General features: G+C 38.6%; 1 long non-coding RNA gene across 2 annotated transcripts in view; it reads left to right on the plus strand.

Moving 5' to 3' along the window:
- Positions 1-11,547, plus strand: part of LOC118501658 — a 32,588-nt gene extending 21,041 nt beyond the window's left edge. For both annotated transcript variants that reach the window (XR_004904291.1, XR_004904292.1), the window contains 2 exons: positions 7,022-7,203; positions 9,843-11,547. This is a non-coding gene — a long non-coding RNA (uncharacterized LOC118501658). The remainder of the gene's footprint in view (positions 1-7,021; positions 7,204-9,842) is intronic.
- Positions 11,548-20,893: the final 9,346 nt, after the last annotated feature.

Genomic DNA, 20,893 nt, shown 5'->3' on the forward strand with positions numbered 1-20,893 from the left:
AGAAAATGGTTACTTTTTGGGAGAAGTGATTTGAAAGGACACAAGAAGCATCTGGGATGCTGGTCATGTTCTGTCATTTGATCTTGGTGGTGGTTGCTGGGATGTGTGCACTTTGTGAAGATGTATTAAGCTATACAGTTATGATTTGTGCACTTTGCTGTTTTGCATGTTATTTTTTTAATTTTTTAAATTTATATTTAGAGAGAGGAGAAGGGAGGGAGAGAGAGGGAAAGAAACATCAATGTGTGGCTGCCCCTCATGTGCTCCCCACTGGGGACCCGGCCCGCAACCCAGGCACGTGCTCCAATTGGGAATCGAACTGGTGACCCTCAGGTTCGCAGGGTGGCACTCAATCCACTGAGTCACACCAGCCAGGGCTGCATGCTATTTTTTAATGTTCACTTAAAAGAAATCAACTTTGCCATAAAAATTCACTGTTAAAGTCATGTCAACTAAGCTTTTGAAGTTTTAATCCTTTATGCTGTAGGTGATCAAATGCCTGAAAAATTATTTTCCAACCTTAAACATATTGTCCTTTTCTATTTCTGAAGAGACAATGCATCACATCAACTGCAGGGCTTAAAAGCTTAGCGCTCCCTATTCTAAGGTATTTGCTCTTCCTTATTGGAATTCAACTGATGGAAGAGCAGCTGTTGTAGGATAGGAAGCAGCTCTGTTAGTGGGTTTTTAGCACCCATTCTTTTTCCTGCCCCTGCTCTTTTGAAATTTCTAACCCCTCAAACAGATGAGACAGATCCTGAAAGAAAACCAGAAACTACAGAGATGTGCAATCTGGGGAAAACATGTGACATTTCCCACCATTTAATAACCACCAGATTAACTAAGTTTTCTAATGTTTTTCTTTGCTTTCTCCTTCTCATTCCTTTCTATTTTTCCTTCTTGATAATAATATTAACAAAAATTTAAAAAAATCCTTGAACCCAGTAATACAGAAATTTAACTTACACACACACTTGTGTACACACCCAGTAATAGATTTACAATGCAATTCACAGATACATTATTTGTAACAGCAGAAGGTTAAAGGCAACCTGGTACAGCAAAAGGGGGCTTAAGTATATAACATTCAACAATAGGAAAGCGTGTGGCCTTAAAAAAGAGTGAAGAGGTTGAAGAAGGTATGTTCAAGATATCTACGTAAATGCAAGGTACAGACAGTATGTTTAGACTGTGGCCGTGTATGAATGCATGTGTTTTTGGAGGATGCACAAGAACTAATATTGGTTGCCCTCAGAGCAGGGAAGGTGTGCCTGGCAGGAGAGAGACTTTCCTTGGCACATCCTGTGGCTCCTTTGTTATTTAAACCATGTTAGGTATTATCTAATGAAAAACAAAATTTAAAAACATACTAAATAAAACATTTGGCAATAGTTGTTAGAGAAAGCCCCTGTTTTTACAAGGATGTGGGATGGTGGCACAATCTTATACGCTGCTGTTGGAAGGGAAATTTAGATAAATTCACAGGAATGCAGTTTGCCAAAACGTATCAGAAACTTCCAAATTTTCCTTTTGATTATATATTTCTGGTCCTAGGAATTTTTAAAAATAATGTAGTTGCAAATGAAGGAATGACTATAATGGAACATAGCAAAGGACCAGATTGCAGAACATTGGGAAAAAACTAGATGTATGAAAGAGGATCAGTTTCACAAGTTATGGTACAGCTATACATTAAAATTCTATTTCAGAAGACAGGGAAAATTGTGAATAACATTGTTAAGTGAAAAAATACAGCATAATATTATTTTTTTGCCAAAAATTCACCATTACAATTGTATAGATGTGTGGGTGTACACATGTGTATATAAAACCAAAATTTAATACTGTTATTCTAGGTGATAGAATAATGGGTATTATTTTTATTTACCCATTTATTTTCTATTTTATTTTCTATTTTCATTGTTATGTGGATTTTCAGAAGGAATTATATTATGCATATGTCTTATACTAGAAAATTTACAATTAAAAATTAATGAGAATTTTTTAAAGGTGCTACAAAAAAACTTTTCAAATCAACAGGTGTTGTCCAAAATATTCAAGTGCACATGCTGTAGCACTGTAGTAACTTCAGGTAAATGACAGAACTGAGTCTGCTGTAAGGACAAGAGTAGGTTATTAAAAAACTACTTCTGGTTAAATTACCCCCAGAATATCTTTTATTCTTTATTATCCTATTTAAATTGAGCTGAGATTCACATAACATGATATTAATCATTATAAAGTGAACAATTCAGTAGTATTTAGTGCACTTGTAATGTTGTGCAACCACCATGTCTATGTAGTTCCAAAATATTTTCATCACCCCAAAAGGCACCCCCATAGACATTAAGCAAGTTGCTCCCCATTCTCTCCCTTCAGTCCCTGGCAACCACGAATCTGCATTCCGTCTCAATGGATGTACCTATTGCAGGCATTTTATAGAAATGGAACTGTACAATATGTGGCCTGTTGTGGCTGGCTTCTTTCACCCATGTTATAGTATGTATTAGTACTTCATTCCTTTTTATGGCCAAACAATATTTATTTTAAAGACATACCACAACTTATTTATTCCTTTATCTGTAGTGAGCATTTGGGCTATTTCTACTTTTTGGCTACCGTGAAGACTGCTACTATGACACCTGTTTGAGTCCTTGATTTCAATTCTCTTACCTAAGGGTAAATTTCTGGATCATATTTCAATTCTAAGTTTAACATTTTAAGGAACTATGAAACTGTTTCCCGCAGTGGCTGAACCATTTTAAATGCCCACCAGAAATGTCCAGGGGTTCCAATTTTTCCACAACCTTAAAAGCTTTTATTATTTTCATTAAAAAATAATAGCAATCCTAATATACATGAAGTGGTACCATTGTGGTATCAATATGCATTTCCCATGTGACTAATGATGTTGAATATCTCTCTCTGTGTTTGATGGCCATTTGTATATCTTCTTTGGAAAATGATCTTTTTAGGCTCTTTTTTAAAAAATATTTTATTTATTTATTTTTAGAAGGTGAGGGAGAGAGAAAGAGAGGGACAGAAATATCAATGTGTGGTTGCCTCTTGTGTGCCCTCTACTGAGGACCTGGCCTGCAACCCAGACATGTGCCCTGACTGGGAATTGAACCAATGACCCCTTGTTTTGCAGGCCATCACTCAGTCCACTGAGCCACACCAGCCAGGGCATGTTTAGGTTATTTTCCCATTTTAATTAGCTTATTTTTTTGTCCTTGAGTTGTAAGTTCTTGACACATTATAGATACTAATTATAGATACTAATTATATCTATCGATTCTTACCAGGTATTTGACTCATAAATATTTTCTCCCATTCTGTTGGTTGTGTTTTACCTGTTTTGATAATGTCCTTAGATGCATGTGTTACTTTTACTTACTAGTGTTTACATAGAGAAATATTATTTTCTGTTCTGCCAGTTTCACCTAAAATTATATCTTGGATGTGTTTTTATGTTTGACATTATTATCAAAATGCATTATCATTTTGCTGCCTGCATGATATTCTGTCATATCGGTAATAATTCAGGGATTGTTGGCAAATAGTTAAGGTTCTCTTGGTAACAGAAACAAGTTAAATACAATGAATCATTCAACAAATAGGCATTAAAAAAGGCAGGAACCAGGTGGCTCTGAGGATCACATGAGTTTATGGACCTTTCCCGAAACACTGCAGTAAAATTTCCTCCCCACTTCTGGTTTCTTTGTTTCCCATTTCAAACTCTTATACAACTGTATCTTGCTGGCTCAGCCTGGGTCAGTGTTGACCCCTTTAGGGGATGCCCAACGCCATGGCCCAGATCCCCCTTTAGAGCTGAGGTGCTCTTCCTCCCAGATGTCGGCAATGTGGGACTTATCTTTGCCTGAAGATAACCTTTCACCCAAAGTCGTGTCTCCTTTCCAAGGGCAGCTCACATGTAATGATGGCTGATGCAGGAGAACTCTGAAAAGTCATTCTAGCTCCAGAACTCCTTGTGGGATGGGCTTAAGCCTTGTTATAACTGCATCGTAGTTCACTTTTCCCTCTTCCCCAACCTGTTTACCTCACTTCCCCACAGGTATTGATCCACCAGATACCTCCTGCACACTACTATCTGACTGAGACCTACTTTCAAGGAACCCAGACAATTAAAATCTTTAATGCAGTCACCACTGGCCCAGGAATTGGGCCAACATCAGGGTACCTAAGACCAACACCTGAGGATTTCAAAGCTGGAAAGTAAGGCTATGGTCTACTCCTGTGGACTATTGAGACGAATCTTCCAGTAGCATAAGAGTAACAGCTTCTACTTATATTACTGCATTTAAATAAATCCCTAAGTTAGATTATCATTATTCCCATCTGTCTTTATGCTGATTTCCAGAAGGATTTTGCCAATTAACAAAGCTACCAGCAAGGAGTGAATGCAAGTCTGAATTCTTAATATACCTGTAACCAAAAAGTAGAAGGATGAAGACAATATCAGATGTGCCAGGAAATCTGCCAGGGAGCTTAAGTAAATCCTATCAGGTCCCCTAATACCCTATCAGGTCCCCTGGTTTTCGCCGTTATCTCTAATATTAGAAATAATTTATTAAAAATCTTTACTTATTTGAGCCATTACTGCTGAGAGTGAAGTGTATTTACTAACTTCTCCTGTATTAGACATGTGACTAGGTTCTGCCCACTGGGGTGTGTGAGCAATCAATGTAGAAAACTTTTGTGTCTTTAAAGAAGGGGCATTCTATTCACTTCTTTTTCCTTTTGGCTGGGATGAGATGATGGTGGTAAGCTATACTGGACAATTAAACATGAAAACAACATAGGACAGAAGAGTCACAAGACAGAAGGAGCTTGGGTCAGTGATATTGTGGAGCCACAATACCAACCCCATACTCCTTGTATGTTGTTTATTACATGGGAGAAAAATAAAATTTTTTCTTGTTTAAACCAATGATATCATGGACCTCTGTGTCAACATCTGGATATGTATGCTAACTGATACACAACATTTTTCTTCTCACTCCAGCCTTATAGCAATCCTTTGGCAATAGTTATCTGTGTTGTTTTAGATATTAAGAAATGGAGGATTGCAAATATTAAGGAATTCATCCCAGAATCACATAACAGGGAAGTCCAAATCAAATTCAGGTATCTGATTGGAAAGCCCATATTCAGTCACTGATCTTTTCCTGAAGAATTTATAGTTTTTACAGGCACCTAATTTTCAAATCTCTACCTTGCTATTTGATGTTTTTTTTACAGATTATAAACCACAGTAATCACATTGCTAACAATGTAGAAATAAGCATAGGTATGCCTTTTTCCCCACATTTGTCTTTTTTACCTTTCCTGATTCAACTTTTTTCTTTTGTTTTATAATATTTTATTTATTTAGTTTTAAAGGGAGGGGAATAGTTGAGAGAAGGAGAGGGAGAGAAACATTAATGTGAGAGAGAAAGTTTATTGGTTTCTTCTCTCACGCCCCAGCCGGAGACCTGGCCCACAAGCTAGCCATGTGCCCTGACTGGATATCAAACCAGGGAATCTTTAGGTTTGCAGGATAATGCCCAATCCACTCAACCATATTGGTCAGGGCTGATTCAACTTTTTCTGACCTCTGAACAAAATAGGTATAAAAGCTATTTTGAGATGATTGTAAGTTTTTAAAATTATTTTGGTGCTACTAAATCTTTTGAGGCCAGGAAGTCTTTAGGAATGTGATGACCTTTGAAAGGAACCATAATTGTGGGTAGGGTTTTGTATAATTGAGAGCATTTTGGGGGGTAGTAGAAGCCCAAATCAAACTAGTTTAAGCAAAAATGAAAAAATACATTGGCTTGGCTAACTGAACAAATCCAGAAGTATGTACTTCAGGCACAGTTGGATCTAGGATATCTAAATGATGCCATATCTTAGTTGTTTAATCTTTTGCTGGCTTTGTTTTAAGATAGGCTTCTTCCTCTTGCAGGTAAGGATAAACACCAGCTTTTCCAGGCTCCCCTTGTTACCAGCTCCCTTATCACAACAAAAAGAGAGTGTTTGTCTCCTGCTAAATTCAGCAAAATGTACAAATGGGGCTCTGCGTGGCCAGGCCTGTATCACAAACCCACTTCTGAGCTCAAAGATAGGCTCAGTCTCACCAGACCGAGCTTGGTGGGTGGACTGAGTTTGGACAGGAGTGGTTCCCTAAAGGGAAAAAGGATGTTTTAAACTGAAGAAAGAGGAGAAATGGATCCTGGGTAGTCAAAAAACAGATGTCTATTATAGGTTTCACAGGTGGGAATGAGATTGGGGAGGGAGTTTTGGGTGGAAGCTACAGCCTGAATAGGGCATGGAGGCAAGATAGTATAGGAAAGACAAGTTAGAGGCAAAAGAAGGAAGACAGAAAAGCTGGAAATGTGTGGTAGAAAGTCAATTGTCAAGGTCAGGTGTTTATGCCCGGTGTCAAAGGCAGTGGAGAGCCAAAGGAGTACCAAAAACTGTCATATATTACAAATATAATACATCATCAACTGTAATTGAAACTCAGTTAATTTCCTGCATTTTCTTCAAGAGTCTGGTATGTAGTTGCATGCTTCATTTATAAGGCATTTATTTTCAATTAAATTATATAAGCTTGCTTGACCTACTATTGGGAAGAGTTTCATTATGTTCATTGAATGCATCCATCTCCCCCTGCTTATTAAATTTCCTGTTGCCTATAACTTTGGGATTTGGCTAAAATGAAAAATACATATTAGTATGGGCAATCCCAGGTGAAGGACTAGGGAACTCTCAGAGATAAATAAAAAGAATTCAACCAACCATGATTCCTTAGACCTGATGGGCGATTTACAACCCACCACTCAAAGGCATGTACTTATTTTTCAGATAAAGTCCTCTCAACCCTAGCATACACTTTGGAAAAAAAGAGGTTTTTTATTATAGTAATGATTAAAAAACATTTGGAGGAAATAACTTGCTGATGAAGATTAATTTCTCTCTTCCATCCTCTCCTATTTTCTGTCTTCTCTAAAAAAAGAAATGAGAAAATGAATGACCAGAGCCCAGAGTAATGGGCCATGAAGTTTCTGATGAAGGGTCAACCTGATTTGACAATAACTTACTTTTAATGGCCTTACTTCACTGAAAGTTAAATGAGAAAGGGCTTTGCAGGCAGTGAAATGCTACACATGAATTAACTATTATTATCTCAATAACCAGGTAAGACTCATGAGGTGGGGTTACTATGGTTCCCATTTTTCTGATGTGAGGCACTGTAGCTTCATCATGGCTTGGTCTTGGGCTCCTGAATAAGTTCTAAGTTGTTCTTCATTAATGCACGTGAGTTTTCGTTGCCTTATTTGTAAAGCAGGATAAAAAATATTTCTGTATATAATAGTGCTTTGGTGAGAATTAGATGAAATAAAAATGAATAAAAAAGATGATTTCAGTGCACATGACTAACTCATTCCACTTTTCCCAGAATTTTCCTTGTTTTAGCTCCATAAATCCCAGTCCCAGGCAAACTGGCATGGTTGGTCAGCCAAGAATCAGGAACTCAGAGTACTCTCTTAGAAAATACTGGCTATTTCAGAGGAGAACAATGAAGATTGAAATACTCAGCATGGTATAGGGAACCCAAACATCTTGTTAAAAATTATTCATTATGTTTATAGAATTAAACATCTTCTGATTCATATGTAAATCTTCTCAATCTAAATCCTATTCTTTTTCTCTGATGTTTTTATTCATTCTTTCATTCAATTCTTCATTCATTCAATCAGTCCCTGACCTCATAGAACTTACAGAATAGGAGAGGACACAGACCTTTAATAGACATGTTACTAATGATTTAAATTATCATTGAGCTAAGTGTATTGGCTGGCAATTGGTTGTGAGTGGTTTTCTAGGCATTTTCCAGAATCCACCCACTCTCAACTGTTTCCACCTGTATTTTCTTGTAGAGTGGACTCCCAGGGGTTTCGGTATAGCCTTTGGTCATGCAGGAGGAGAAAGATAATCAGCCTGAAATGACCACATTTGGTCTGGCCTTTGGGGTTCCTCTTTTTACATTTTCATAGATTAGCAGACTCAAGGGGTACAGTGTTCTCGTCTCAGTCACATGGATTAACCCATAGTCGGCAGGCTCCTAATTAAAGGAGAGGTCCTCCCTCACCCTTGCAGATGAACCAGGGCTGGTTTTGCTAGCCCAAGGTCACAAAATGCAAAAAGACCTGAGAGCCCTACATTTCAACCCATGTTCTCACCATCCACAAGAAAGGAAAAGTAGGCTTTCCAAATGTGTTCCCATTACAGTATTACATAGTCTTTTATTTTCATTTTGGTAGAACCAAAAAATATAGAACCAGTCACTAAGTCCAAAATATCATAATCTTTTGGTATTATATTTATGATAACGTCTCACAGGGAAAGGGGATTTCATCTGGGAGCCAGGGCAGTCACTGAGGGCCTGACTTTCCAGAGCAGTACTGTGTTAATAAACTTGAGAAAGTCCTATGCTGGGTTAAAATGCAACTATTTGCAACCCCCTGACCCACCACGGCCACATGGCAAACTCAACTAGGAAGGCAGCCTATAGCAAAATAGGCTTAGATTCCACAAAAAGATATGGAAAGGGATACAAAATCCTTCACTGTGTCTCCTGCAAAATAAAAAGAACAAAAGAGCCAGTGGCCATTTGTTCAAAGAAGAACCTTACCCAGACTGTTTCCACTTAAAATCTACTTCTTGCCCTGGCCTGTGTAACTCACTTGGTTGGAGTGGCGCAGCACAGACTGCAAGGTTGCAGGTTTGATCCCTGGTCAGGGCACATGCCTGGGTTGTGGGTTTTGTCCCCAGCCAATCTATGTTTCTCTCTTGCATCAATGTGTTTCTCCCTCTCGCTCTCCCTTACACCCCCTCTATAAGCATGTCCTTGGGTAAGGATTAAAAAAATCTACTTCTCTCATACATTTAGGTTTAGGTGGATGGTATTTAACAAAATCTTTACAAAGTTACGTTTATTTTATTTTATTTTATTTTATTTTTTATTTTGGACACCTTTCAGTAAGTACTTTTAGGTGTTTTCATTTGGTAGGAAATTCTATAATTAGGTCCTGAGAACAAAATAGTGTTTATTCTTGTTCTGGGAACCATTGGGACAGGCAGTTAGGATATTGTCAAAGAACAGTGGTTCTGTGGCATCAAGTACCAGGAGGCTGCTTTAAAAGTATGACCTTACCAGTGAGCAAGGGGTTGGTGTGGCAATGGTCCTACCCTTCTCTCAGTCAGATGGAAGCTCAGGAAGCTGCGATTGGAGGCCTGAGAGGTCAGACAAGTTTGGGAGGGGACAGCCTCCCTTGCTGATGTGACACCAAGCCAAGAGATCCAAGAGCCAACAAGCAGGGCAGAACTGAAAGTAACGGCAGACAGTTACCTTCAGTTGTTACCAGAGGTGCAGGGGAGTCGGGGATGAGGCCACAGAGTAGAAAACCAAGAAAGCAGGCAGAAGGGACTGTTTCAAGCAAAGAGTAAGGGGCAGAGTCTGGGAGAATTCTAAGTCATGGAAAAACATACGTTTTCTAAGTGGGAATTGGGGGAGAAAGTGAGCTGAGAAACTGCTCAGTCATTGGAACCAAAGAATGAGGGCCAAAAATGCACCAATGCTGGGCAGTAAGGTGGTAGGTGTTTTGTTCATTCGTTAGCCCTCCTCAAGGATGCCCTAGAGTTTCTTTACTTTCCACCACAGATTTATGGTTAGTGAATAAAGAACTAATCTACAGTGAGTCAAAATGCATGGATTATTTACTTTTAGATATGTGATGGCTTATCTCTTTCTGTTGTTCTGGAAACATCTTCAGCACAAGACATGATCAGTCTGAAAAATAAGATACCAGCACTCAATGATGTGGAACCTGGAACAGATAAATCTCTCATGGCCTTGCACCCAAATCCCGCCGACGGAACCTGCCCACCCACATGTCCACTGCTGACGGAACAAGGTGGACATCGGTCCACACTGGGGGTGAGAAGTTTGGGACATGGCAAATCCAAGGCAGCTAGACGATGACAGGCCCTCAAACTGGAAGGCCAGGCAGTTGTGGCCTTGGTGACTCAGCGGAGGCTAGAGATGTGAAGGAGCAGAGGGGCCCTGAGGGGCTGCGGGGATGCTGGCTGGCAGTGAGATGGAGAGAAGAGAGAAGATAGATGTCCAGAGAGATCCACCACTGAGAAATGCCCTGAAGCTTTTACCAGAAACCCAACCTTTCAAGGAATAGTCCATTCCCATGACATTTAAACTACTCCAGTGTTCAAATAACAGATGGTGTGGCCCCAGAAGGAATGAAGGTCAGTACCTTGATTCCGACCTTCTAGTGGGTGAGTCACTTCTAGGCCCTGCGTGTCCTGGGGCTGTCTTTTGTTCTTTAAACCTCCATATATTACAAAAGGTCATTGAAGTTAACATCTGCTCCCTGCTGTAAACAAACAGACAAACAACCCCTGTGACTATATGCATAATATGTATTCTTACAACTGAAAGGTGCCTATGGCTACCTGATCATTGTTTGCCTTTATTTTGATCATACTAAATCTGACTTCATTTTCCAGATAATTATTATCATTCACAAATATTTCCTGAGTCTCTACCAGCATTCTTGGCACTATGGGGAATATGAGGAAGGAAGAATACTAGCTCCAGCCTCCAGTCCCACATGGTATCAGGGGAGAGATAATCCCACCATAGACAGAAGAAAGGAACTCCTCATGGGGCAAATGAAGCACATCATGAGCAGTAGGTGGGTTTCCGAGGGGAAGGAAGTTCCTTTCTCCTGGAGTGGGCAGGGACCCACAGAGAAGGCAGGAGAGAAAGAGGGAATTTCAATGTTAATGAAAAAAGGAGGAAGAGAGGTATGACAACCGTAGGCATAGAGAATGGAAAAAAAGCATGATGGACAACCAAGAGATGGTAACCAGGCCAGATTAGCTGAAGAAAAGGGTTCTTGGGGGTGAAGTGGGTTGAATTATTGCCACCAAAAAGATATATCTGTGTCCTCTGGAACCTGTGAATTTGATCTTATTTGGAAAAGGGGTCTTTGCAAGTGAGTTGGCTCTAAATCCAACAAGTGTCCTTATAAAAAACAGACAAGAGGAAAACACCCACATATACAGAGGAGATGGAGATGGCTATATGAAAGTGAAGGCAGAGACTGGAGTGTGCAGCTACAAGCCAAGGACAGCTGAAGCCACCAGAAGCTGGAAGAGGCCAGGATTCTTCCCTGGCACCTATAAAGGGAGCTCAGTCCTTCCAACACCTTGATTTCAGATTTCTGGCCTCCAGAACTTTAAGAGAATAAATTTCTGTTGTTTAAAGCCAAAAAAATGTATATGGCAGCAGTATTTTTATTAGCAATTTCTTCTTTTTTTCTCTTTCTTTTGAAATTGCAGCAAGTCTGTGGGTGTTTCTTAAAGAAATTTAGTGCAAAAGTTGTGCCCCTTGCTATTCTGAGATCTTGCCCAAGATTTGAAAACATGCCTAATATGTTTGTATGTGTTCAGAGACTTCAAGTGAAAAAAATAAGTTCAAAAATATTTCTTTCTCTTGGTGGAGGTGTAGGGTGGGGGAGTGTTAGAGAGGAGCTACATCTGTTTCTCTTACTTTCCTTTTTCTTTTATTTTTTAAAAGGAAGGTTCTTTGTTAATCAGATATTATAGCAAGAATGAAAAAATAGAGATCTTGTCATTGCTAATCTTGCTAAGTGGTATGGATTGAATTGTACTCTCCTCAAATTCCCATGTTGAAGTCCTAACCCCCATTACCTTAGAATGTGGCTGTATTTTGACATCTGGCGTTTAAAGAGGTATTAAGGTAAAGTGAGGTCCTATGTGGAGGCTCTAATCCAATGTGGCTGATGTCCTTAAAAGGGGGGAAATTGGACTCAGGCATGTGTCCATGGAGGGAAGGCCACATGAGGACACAACAAGGAGGCAACAATCAGCAGGCTGAGGAAAGAGGCCTCAGAAGAAATTAACCCTGAAAATACCTTGACCTTGGGCCTCCAGCCTCCAGAACTGTGAGACAGATGATAAATTGCTGTTGTTTAAGCCACCCAGTCTGTGATACCATGTTCTGGCAGCCAGAGGAATCTAATACGCTAAGTCAAATGAGCACTTCTGCCAAAGGATGTTGCCAGTGGGGCATGGTAACTCCTGTCTGAGGAGAGAAATGGAGGCTTGATGGAGGTTTTTAGTTATCTTTTAAAACCGCATACAGGACTCAGTGAATTTAGTAAAGTTACTGGAGAGTAAAGGAAGGGATGTGAGAAGTATTTCAGTCACATTTGTTAATTTGAGTTCATTTTAATATGCTTAATAAAATTCTCAATCAGGCATGGCCTATAAGATAATTTTTAAATGAAAGAATATTAACATATTTTTAAAGGGTTTTATTTCTTTACATGGCCTAACTTGGGTTTCTTCGCTTTAACTTAAAATGACATGCTAAGTTTTTTTTTCCTGACCTTTGTAAGTTGCTTGAAATGTCAATGCTCAACCTCAGAGTAATTAAGATAAATATGGTACAGCAGTAGAAAGAATGAAATGCAGCTATTTAATGAGATTGTAACCACACCATATCACAAAGCATTTTTAGTGTTAACTGAAAAAATAATTTTAAATCATTGTATGTATATTATTACTGCAATTATGCATAATTATATGTAGAGTATGTATGTTATAATTATACATATAGTCATTGCAGTTAGGTTTTTTAAAAAGCCTAACCATAGAAAATTTACTGTGAGGAACTGCACTAAGAGTGATTACTTTTAGGGAATAGGGTTATGACTGCTCTTCCCCCACCCACAGCCCCTGTTTATTTTCGTTTTTGCCTGCATTTCTTTAATACGCACTATTACTTTTATGATTAAAAGATTACCTGCCACCAGTGTGAAAATGTTTATGAGTTCATTATATATTAATAATTAAATGAGCTAACTGCCAGGTGTAAACAACTGGCATAGTGCCCGGTCCAGACTATGAGCTCAGTCAAGGTAGTTCTCTTTCTTTACACATGTCAGACTAGTTTCCAGCCACACAACAGGAGGCAGGTGTCCCAGGGATAGCTAATGATATCCTTGTAACTACCAGAGACACAAAACCAAGAGTCCACACAATTTAAAAATGTGGCTAAGAGGTGAAAGGAGAGGGAACATAGGTCTCAGAATTAGCAGAATTTAATCTTAGTGAATTAGTAGTGTATACTTTTCTGTGGTAGAGTTACATATTGTTTATTAAGAATGTATTAGTTATATATTTTTGAGGAATTGCAAATACCATGATGCCTCCATTCCCACAAAAGGGCATTGTCTTCCAGAAAGATGGGGGTAAGATAAAGAGCATGTTGCAAGTTAGAAAAGTACACTGCCTTGAAGTTTCCATTAAAAAACATTCTGTAGGCACCATATAGTCTTCATGTACAATACTGTTTTAGAAATTTTGAAATAAGTGAAGTTTGTTTCTTTGATCAGGCCGCCCTTGCGTGTTGATACAGGAACACATCAAGTGAGCATATCCAGGTGCCATGAATTAATTGTTTAGCACATGTCTAATTTCAGTAGAGGGACTGAAACTGGGACCAGAACTTCCAGAACTGTGTTTGTAATCTAGCTACTCAGCTTCCTGACCCTTTTCCTTCCCTAGGGATAAAGCCCCTAAGCCACTTTTAGAACAGCTAAGGAACTTATGTAATAAGGCACAGGAAACACTGTTAACTCAAAGAAAGGGATTTTCCATATGGTCTAGCCAAGTACAAATTTAGAAATTCTAGACTTTTCTGGAGACCTAGAACCCAACAACACTGAAAATAGCTGACTGTGCAATCTGAAATCTTAATTGTCTCTGCAGGTGGATGAGGACCTTCAATAATGACAGGAATGTTCAGGCTTAGCACTGTTCCTCACCTGATACAATGCTATCAGGTTCTCAGTGGAGTAGAGATATAAGAAACTGTAGAGAAACCTCTGAAAGACTGCCCGAGGCATGAAGGGATCAGGAATCACTTGTATCTGTAGGTTCTGAGCTAAATAGTTCCTTTGCAACTGAATAAAGTATTTTATTTTCTAGTTTAGTGTGTGTCGACCTGAAACTTTAGGACTGGGCCCAGTTACAAATATACCCCATCAGGAATTGGCCTTGTTAACAAATTCCTAACTGTGGTCCCATTTTTACTGAGGTCTAGCTGAAAGTTACAACTGCAGTAGGGCACATTGGAACAATGTGAGCTTTCATAGCTTTGCTATTTAAGATTCTTTCTCTCAGACTAAATAAGCAAAACTGCTCCCAGACATCCATCATGAGTATCACAGAATGACTTACGTATCATGTAACTTAGAATGGGGTGGTTGGATCCCTGCAGGCTTCCTGACTTTAGTTAACTGCATCTGCTAATGTTGGAAGTATGTTTTGAAGACATTGTATCATTTGCCCAGGAAAATGGAGGGCCAGGTGGCTCTGAAAGAATATTAAGTGGCAGAAAGCTCTCTTAGAATTCTTCACTGTTTCTAGGCATCATGATTCTATTTCCTTGATAGTGTCCTCTTTTGGGTAAGATTTTGTTATTTTATTCAAACCAGAGAAAATAAAGAAGATGAATACTTTCAGGATATTTTCTGAAACAAAGATGAAAGTTTTTTGAAAAATGATAAATATAATTTTGAATTTCTTTGATGGCATGGTGGTTTATTTTGCTGACACATTCTGTTTTATTGGGGAAGGCATAATATTTACTGTTAGCATTAAGCAATGTGTTTCCTATGGTAAAGGAAAAATGTTGAAGACTAGAATGATATCCTTTGCTCAGAATGTGGAAGATTTGAAGAATGAATGTTGATCTTTACTGTCAGTAAGATAATAAAATATGTACAAAACTTAGAATGCTGTCTATAACATTATAACTGCTGAATAAATTTAATTGTTATTTTGATGATGATTGAAGTTACCTTCAATCATCAGGAAGTCACCTTCTTATTTGATATCTCTTGGCTATCTCCCAGGTACCTCAAACTTGACAAATTCAAAGATGAGTTATTTATTTCTTCCTTGTTGAATCTGGCTCCTCCCACAGTTTCCCTCATCTTAATAATGTCACTCCAAATTTTTTAACCCAGAAATCTGGAACTTAACATCTGATACCTCTCTTTCTCCCAACACTCTATATTCATCTGTCACTATGTCCCATTCATTACACACTATTGCCAAACTTCTATTCTAGAGTTTTCAACCCCTGTGCTGTTGACACTTTGGGCCAAATAATTCTTTGATGTGGGGAGCTGTCCTGTGCACTGTAGGATTATTAGCAGTACCCCCATTTTCTATCCAGTGGATGACAACGGGACCCCTCATTTGTGACAACCAAAAATGTCTCTAGACATTGTCAAATGCCCCCCGGCCAGGGATCTCCCCCAGTTGAGAACCACTGATTCAGACCAAATGACTGTCAACTCCTACTTTAATCCCTACAAAGCTTCTTTAGTGGTCTCTGCCCGTGAGAATAAGACCCTTCCTCAGTACCATTAAAGCCTTTCTCCACAGAGCATTCAGAGAGGTCTTTACAACCTATGAAGCTCATCAGTTCACATCCCGGCCTAACCCCTCTACCCACTTTCATTCACACTTAGAACAGTACTCCAAACATGTCCTGGTCTTCCCTCCAACCTAATTTTGAGCATCTCTCTATGCTCCAGCCTCAGTGGATTCTTCCTCCAAATGCCATGCATCCTAGCACCTCACACCTTCACACGAGCTGTTCCCTCCTTGGAGAGCCCTGCAGCTGATTATTAAATATACATAGTACTCAATACACATAGTAGCCCCCATCACAGGTTTTCTGTATCAGTGCCTTCATCACAATTTGTAATTGCACATTTTCTATCTTATTTTTGTGTCATACTAGACTACAATTTTCTTGAAGGCAGGAGCAGTTCTGTTTTATTCCATAGCAATACCAGCAGCCATCACAGTGTCTTGTACATAATAGGTTGGAAGTTGCTTTCCCCATTCTTCACACTAGGGGGTGCCAAATAAAGTAAATACAATTTTCAAAGTATTCAGAAGTTTGGATGTGTCTTTCCCATGATCCCATTTAAACTTTCTTGCTCAAAAATTGTTCTTCTCACTTCAGAGTAGTTTTTAAGTTCAAAGTCTTGTGCTAATTATTGTTTTTATCATTTAAATTATGTTTTTATTGTTTGTGCTATTACAATTGTCCCAATATTTCCCCCTTTGCCCCCTTGCGCCAGGCCCCCCACACCCTCAGGCAGTCCTCACACCATTATCTGTGTTCATGGGTCATACATATATATTCTTTGGTTACTGCATTCCCTATGCTGTACTTTATATATCCATGACTATTCTGTAACAACCATTTGTACTTCTTAATCCATTCACCTTTTTACCCAGCCCCTTGACCCCACTTCCCATTTGGAAACTGTCAAAATATTCTCTGTATCTATGATTGTTTCTGCTCTGCTTGTTCATTGATTTTGTTTTTTAGATTCAATTATTATAGATATGTATTGCCATTTCATTTTTCATATTTTTTATTTTTTTCTTCTTAAAGAAGACCTTTTAACATTTTACATAATATTGATTTGCTGGGGATGAACTCTTTTTTTTTCTGTATTTTAAAAAATATACTTTATTGATTATGTTATTAAAGCTGTTCCATTTTCCCCCCTTTAGTCTCCTCAACCCTGCATACCACCTCCCAACATTTCCCCTCCCCCTTAGTTCATGTTCATGGGTCATACATATAAGTTCTTTGGCTTCTACATTTCCTATACTATTCTTAACCTGTCTATACTATTCTCCCCCTGTCTATTTTCTACCTACCATTTATGCTTCTTATGCCCTGTACCTTTTCCCCTACTCTTCACCCTCCCCCTCCCCATTGTTAGCCCTCCATGTGATTTCCATTTCTGTGATACTCTTCCTGTTCTAATTGTTTGCTTAGTTTGTTTTGTTTTTTGATATTTTTTTAGGTTCAGTTGTTAATAGCTGTGAGTTTGTTGACATTTTACTGTTCATAGTTTTGATATTGTTTTTCTTAGATAAGTCCCTTTAACATTTCATGTAATAAGGGCTGGGTGATGATGAACTCCTTTAACTTGACCTTATCTGGGAAGCACTTTATGTGCCCTTTCATTCTAAATGATAGCTTTGCTGGATAGAGCAATCTTGGATGTAGGGCCTTGCCTTTCATGACTTCGAATCCTTCTTTCCAGCCCCTTCTTGCCTGCAAGGTTTCTTTTGATAAATTAGCTGACAGTCTCATGGGAACTCCTTTGTAGGTAACTTTCTCCTTTTCTCTTGCTACTTTTAAGATTCTCTCCTTATCTTTAATCTTGGGTAATGTAATTTTGATGTGCCTTGGTGTGTTCCTCCTTGGGTCCAGCTTCTTTGGGACTCTCTGAGCTTCCTGGACTTCCTGGAAGTCTATTTCCTTTGCCAGATTGGGGAAGTTTTCCTTCATTATTTGTTAAAATAAGTTTTCAACTTCTTGCTCCTCCTTTTCTTCTGGCACCCTATGATTTGAATGTTGGAACATTTAAGGTTGTCCCAGAGGTTCCTAAGCCTCTCCTCACTTTTTTGAATTCTTGTTTTTCATTCTGTTCTGGTTGAATGTTTATTTCTCCCTTCTGCTTCAAATCATTGATTGGAGTCCTGGTTTCTTTCTTGTCACTCTTGGTTCCCTGTACATTTTCCTTTATTTCATTTTGCACAGCCTTCACTTCTTCCTCTATTTTGTGACCACACTCAACCATTTCTGTGAGCATTCTGATTACCAGTGTTTTGAACTCTGTAGCTGATAGGTTGGCTCTCTCTTCATCACTTAGTTGTATTTTGGGGGGAGCTTTGATCTGTTCTTTTATTTGGGCCACTTTTTTTTTTTTTGTCTCAGTGTACCTGTTACGTAGTAAGAGGTGGAGACTTAGGTATTTGCAAGGGCGGGGCAAGTCAAGTCACTCTGTTGCTGTGCTATGTGTGTGGGAGGGGTCCGAGAGGGAACAATGCTGCTTGTTCAGCTCTCTGCCAGCTTTCAGTCACTTCCGCTGCTCACCACAAGTAAATTGAGCCTTTCTGGTGCTGATTCCCAGGTGGGTGGTTTTGTGTATGTTCTAGGACCCAAAGGGTCTCTCCAACAAACTGTCCTGTGAGGCTGGGAGTTTCTCTTGCCACCTCAACCCCTACAGATTTTTTCAGTCAGAGGTTTTGAGGCTTTATTTCCCCATACTGGAACCCTGGGTTGAGTGATCTGTCTCACTCCCCAATTTTTCCTTCCAGTTTATCCACATGCAAATGTGGGACTACCAGCTTACCAGCTGCCATTTCTCCAGGTCTACCAGCTGCCATCTTACCATGAGTCCTCTCTGCCCAGCTGCCCATCTCCACCCCTTCTACCAGTGTAGATGAATGTACTTCTTTAACTCCTTGGTTGTCGGGCTTCCATATAGTTTGATTTTCTGTCAGTTGGTTGCCTTTTGTTTTTAAATTTGTTGTTGTCCTTTTGGTTGTGTGAGGAGGCACAGTGTGTCTGCCTATGCCTCCATCTTTGCTGGAGTTCTTTGGTCTCAAAATCTTGGGCTAATTAAATGAAATATGCCTGTAACATGATTAGCACAACAGCACCAGACAATTAGCACCAGATGTTCTCAGTAAGTGCTAATTATTACTTTAATATATTATATAAAAATTCAATTTTTATTAGCCTTCCCACCAAAATGATGAGGGGAAGTAGTTTAAAGCAGAGAACCATTAATTAGTAACTTATATTTCCCTTAAATTACTCCATTTCCACGTGCTCAAGGTTTTCATGATTTGCATTGCACATATAACTTCTAACCCTTAACAAAATGTGATCATGTTTAAAATCGAAAATAGCTAAAATTTGAAGAATGAGGTGTTCAATAAAAAGATTGATTTCATTTTAAGCCAATCATTGATGTTCTAATTTCTAAATAAAAATGTCCTATGATGAAATACATGTCTGATAATTCAATCTTGACTTCATTTGAAATTTATTAGGGTTTTTGAAAACACTATTGCTGAGTGAGGATTTTATGACACATTTTACTAAATTGGAATAGCTGCAGGTTAAGTGTATTCCTCTGCCAAAACAGAAGCCAAGTCTGAGAGAGTAGTGTCAAATGCTAACTCTGATTCTTCTCAGCATATTTAGAGTTGCATGCTAGTCACAGTCTTCATTTCATGCTGAAATTTCTACCATCTAAGGGCATTAAAACTTTTAGATAGAGAGAGTATATTACAAAGTATAGTGTCTTTTTCACACTGCAAAGAATATGTAGTTACAAAGTGGGGTTGTAACTTCACTGTTTTGTGCTCTCTCTTTAGATTTTCAGATTGCCCTGATTTCACTGTGTGTTTTTTTTTATGCCATTTGTAAATTTGTGCCTGTTAAATCATTATAATGAAATGGAGTGGTTGTTCTTAAGTCCCAGAAAGGCATGCCACCTCCTTCCCAAGCCTTCACCCAAGGAGCCATTGTGATTAAATATCCCAAAGGAAAAGTCACTGAGGATTAAAAAAAAAGAGAGAATCCAAATAACAAAAATATTTCTTGCAGACAGTTTTATTTTAGAGCCAAAGAAAATAACTCAGGGATTAGTGTGGGATTTCATTCTAACTACATGTCAGTCTAGTTAGCTCAGTTGGTTATGAGTGCAGTTCTAGTGAGGCCATGATATCCAAGTTGAGTCCCTATCTTCTTATTCACAGGGTAGTTTGGTCTAGGGATTCTGGAAGAATAATTTTAAGTTTGTCTATAAAAGTAGAACACAATTCAAAGGGCTTTGTCTTGTAATGATAGAGTTCTATTATTTTTCATGCTGGTATATACATAAAATTGGCCTTACAATAGTATCATGGGTAAAGGTAGGAATTAGGAGAGAGAGAGAGAGAAAGAATCACTGAGCTCACCAAGAGCATGCTCATGCAAACCTCAGAGCAATGAGGCTGCCAGGTTCTGTTCTATGCTAACCTTATGTCCAAACTTGGGACTATCTTTTTCTAACAAAAATATTAGTATGGGAAAATATAAAACTCTTTTGAGGGAAAACTTCACAGTGCCCCAATTTCTTGTGACCTAACATCTCCCTGTTCTCTTACAACTGATACCCTTTAAAAATCACACTATGAAACAAACTTCTGTTCAGTTCCTATGAAGAGTACACCCTACTCAGTATATACCTATGTACAAATGAAAGCTGCCTCTTAGACATCTGACACTCAGAAATGCAGTGCAGATAAATCCTGCCTTTCTATAAGGAACACCGAAAAGACACTGAGAAGAGATGTGCCTAATAAAGACAGTAGCTAACATTATTGAGCATTTCTCCACTCTCTCCAGATACCATCAATCAATTATTTTAAGCATTTTATACATAAAATATTTATATATATATAAAATATTTGCATATATTAATGTTTGTGAGTTTACCTATTATTTTTTAATTTTATGTATGGGATCCTAAGAACAATAATGGTATTTTATCCTTGTAGCCACTACAGTTCTTTATACATAATAACTAATTACCAGGTGATATTGACGTATTACTAGAGGAACAGACTTACTGTATTTTCTAGTTTGTGAGCTCCACAGACAATGTCTGCCTTGATTATTGCTGTATTTAGAGCACCCAGCACAGTGCCAAGAATGTAATAGGGACTCATTATGATAGTTGAGCAACACTGAATTAGAACTGAGGCTCACTTTTTTCATTATGATGGACACCTAGCATGTACTCAAATATATTTTAGAAATTTTACAGTGGCTTTTGGCTGAAGAAGTGGAGATTTGACTACTATTGCTTAGCTCCCTAGTAATGGATTTTCACTG

This window comes from Phyllostomus discolor, chromosome 7, assembly GCF_004126475.2.
Source record: "Phyllostomus discolor isolate MPI-MPIP mPhyDis1 chromosome 7, mPhyDis1.pri.v3, whole genome shotgun sequence".
NCBI classification, from domain to species: Eukaryota; Metazoa; Chordata; class Mammalia; order Chiroptera; family Phyllostomidae; genus Phyllostomus; species Phyllostomus discolor.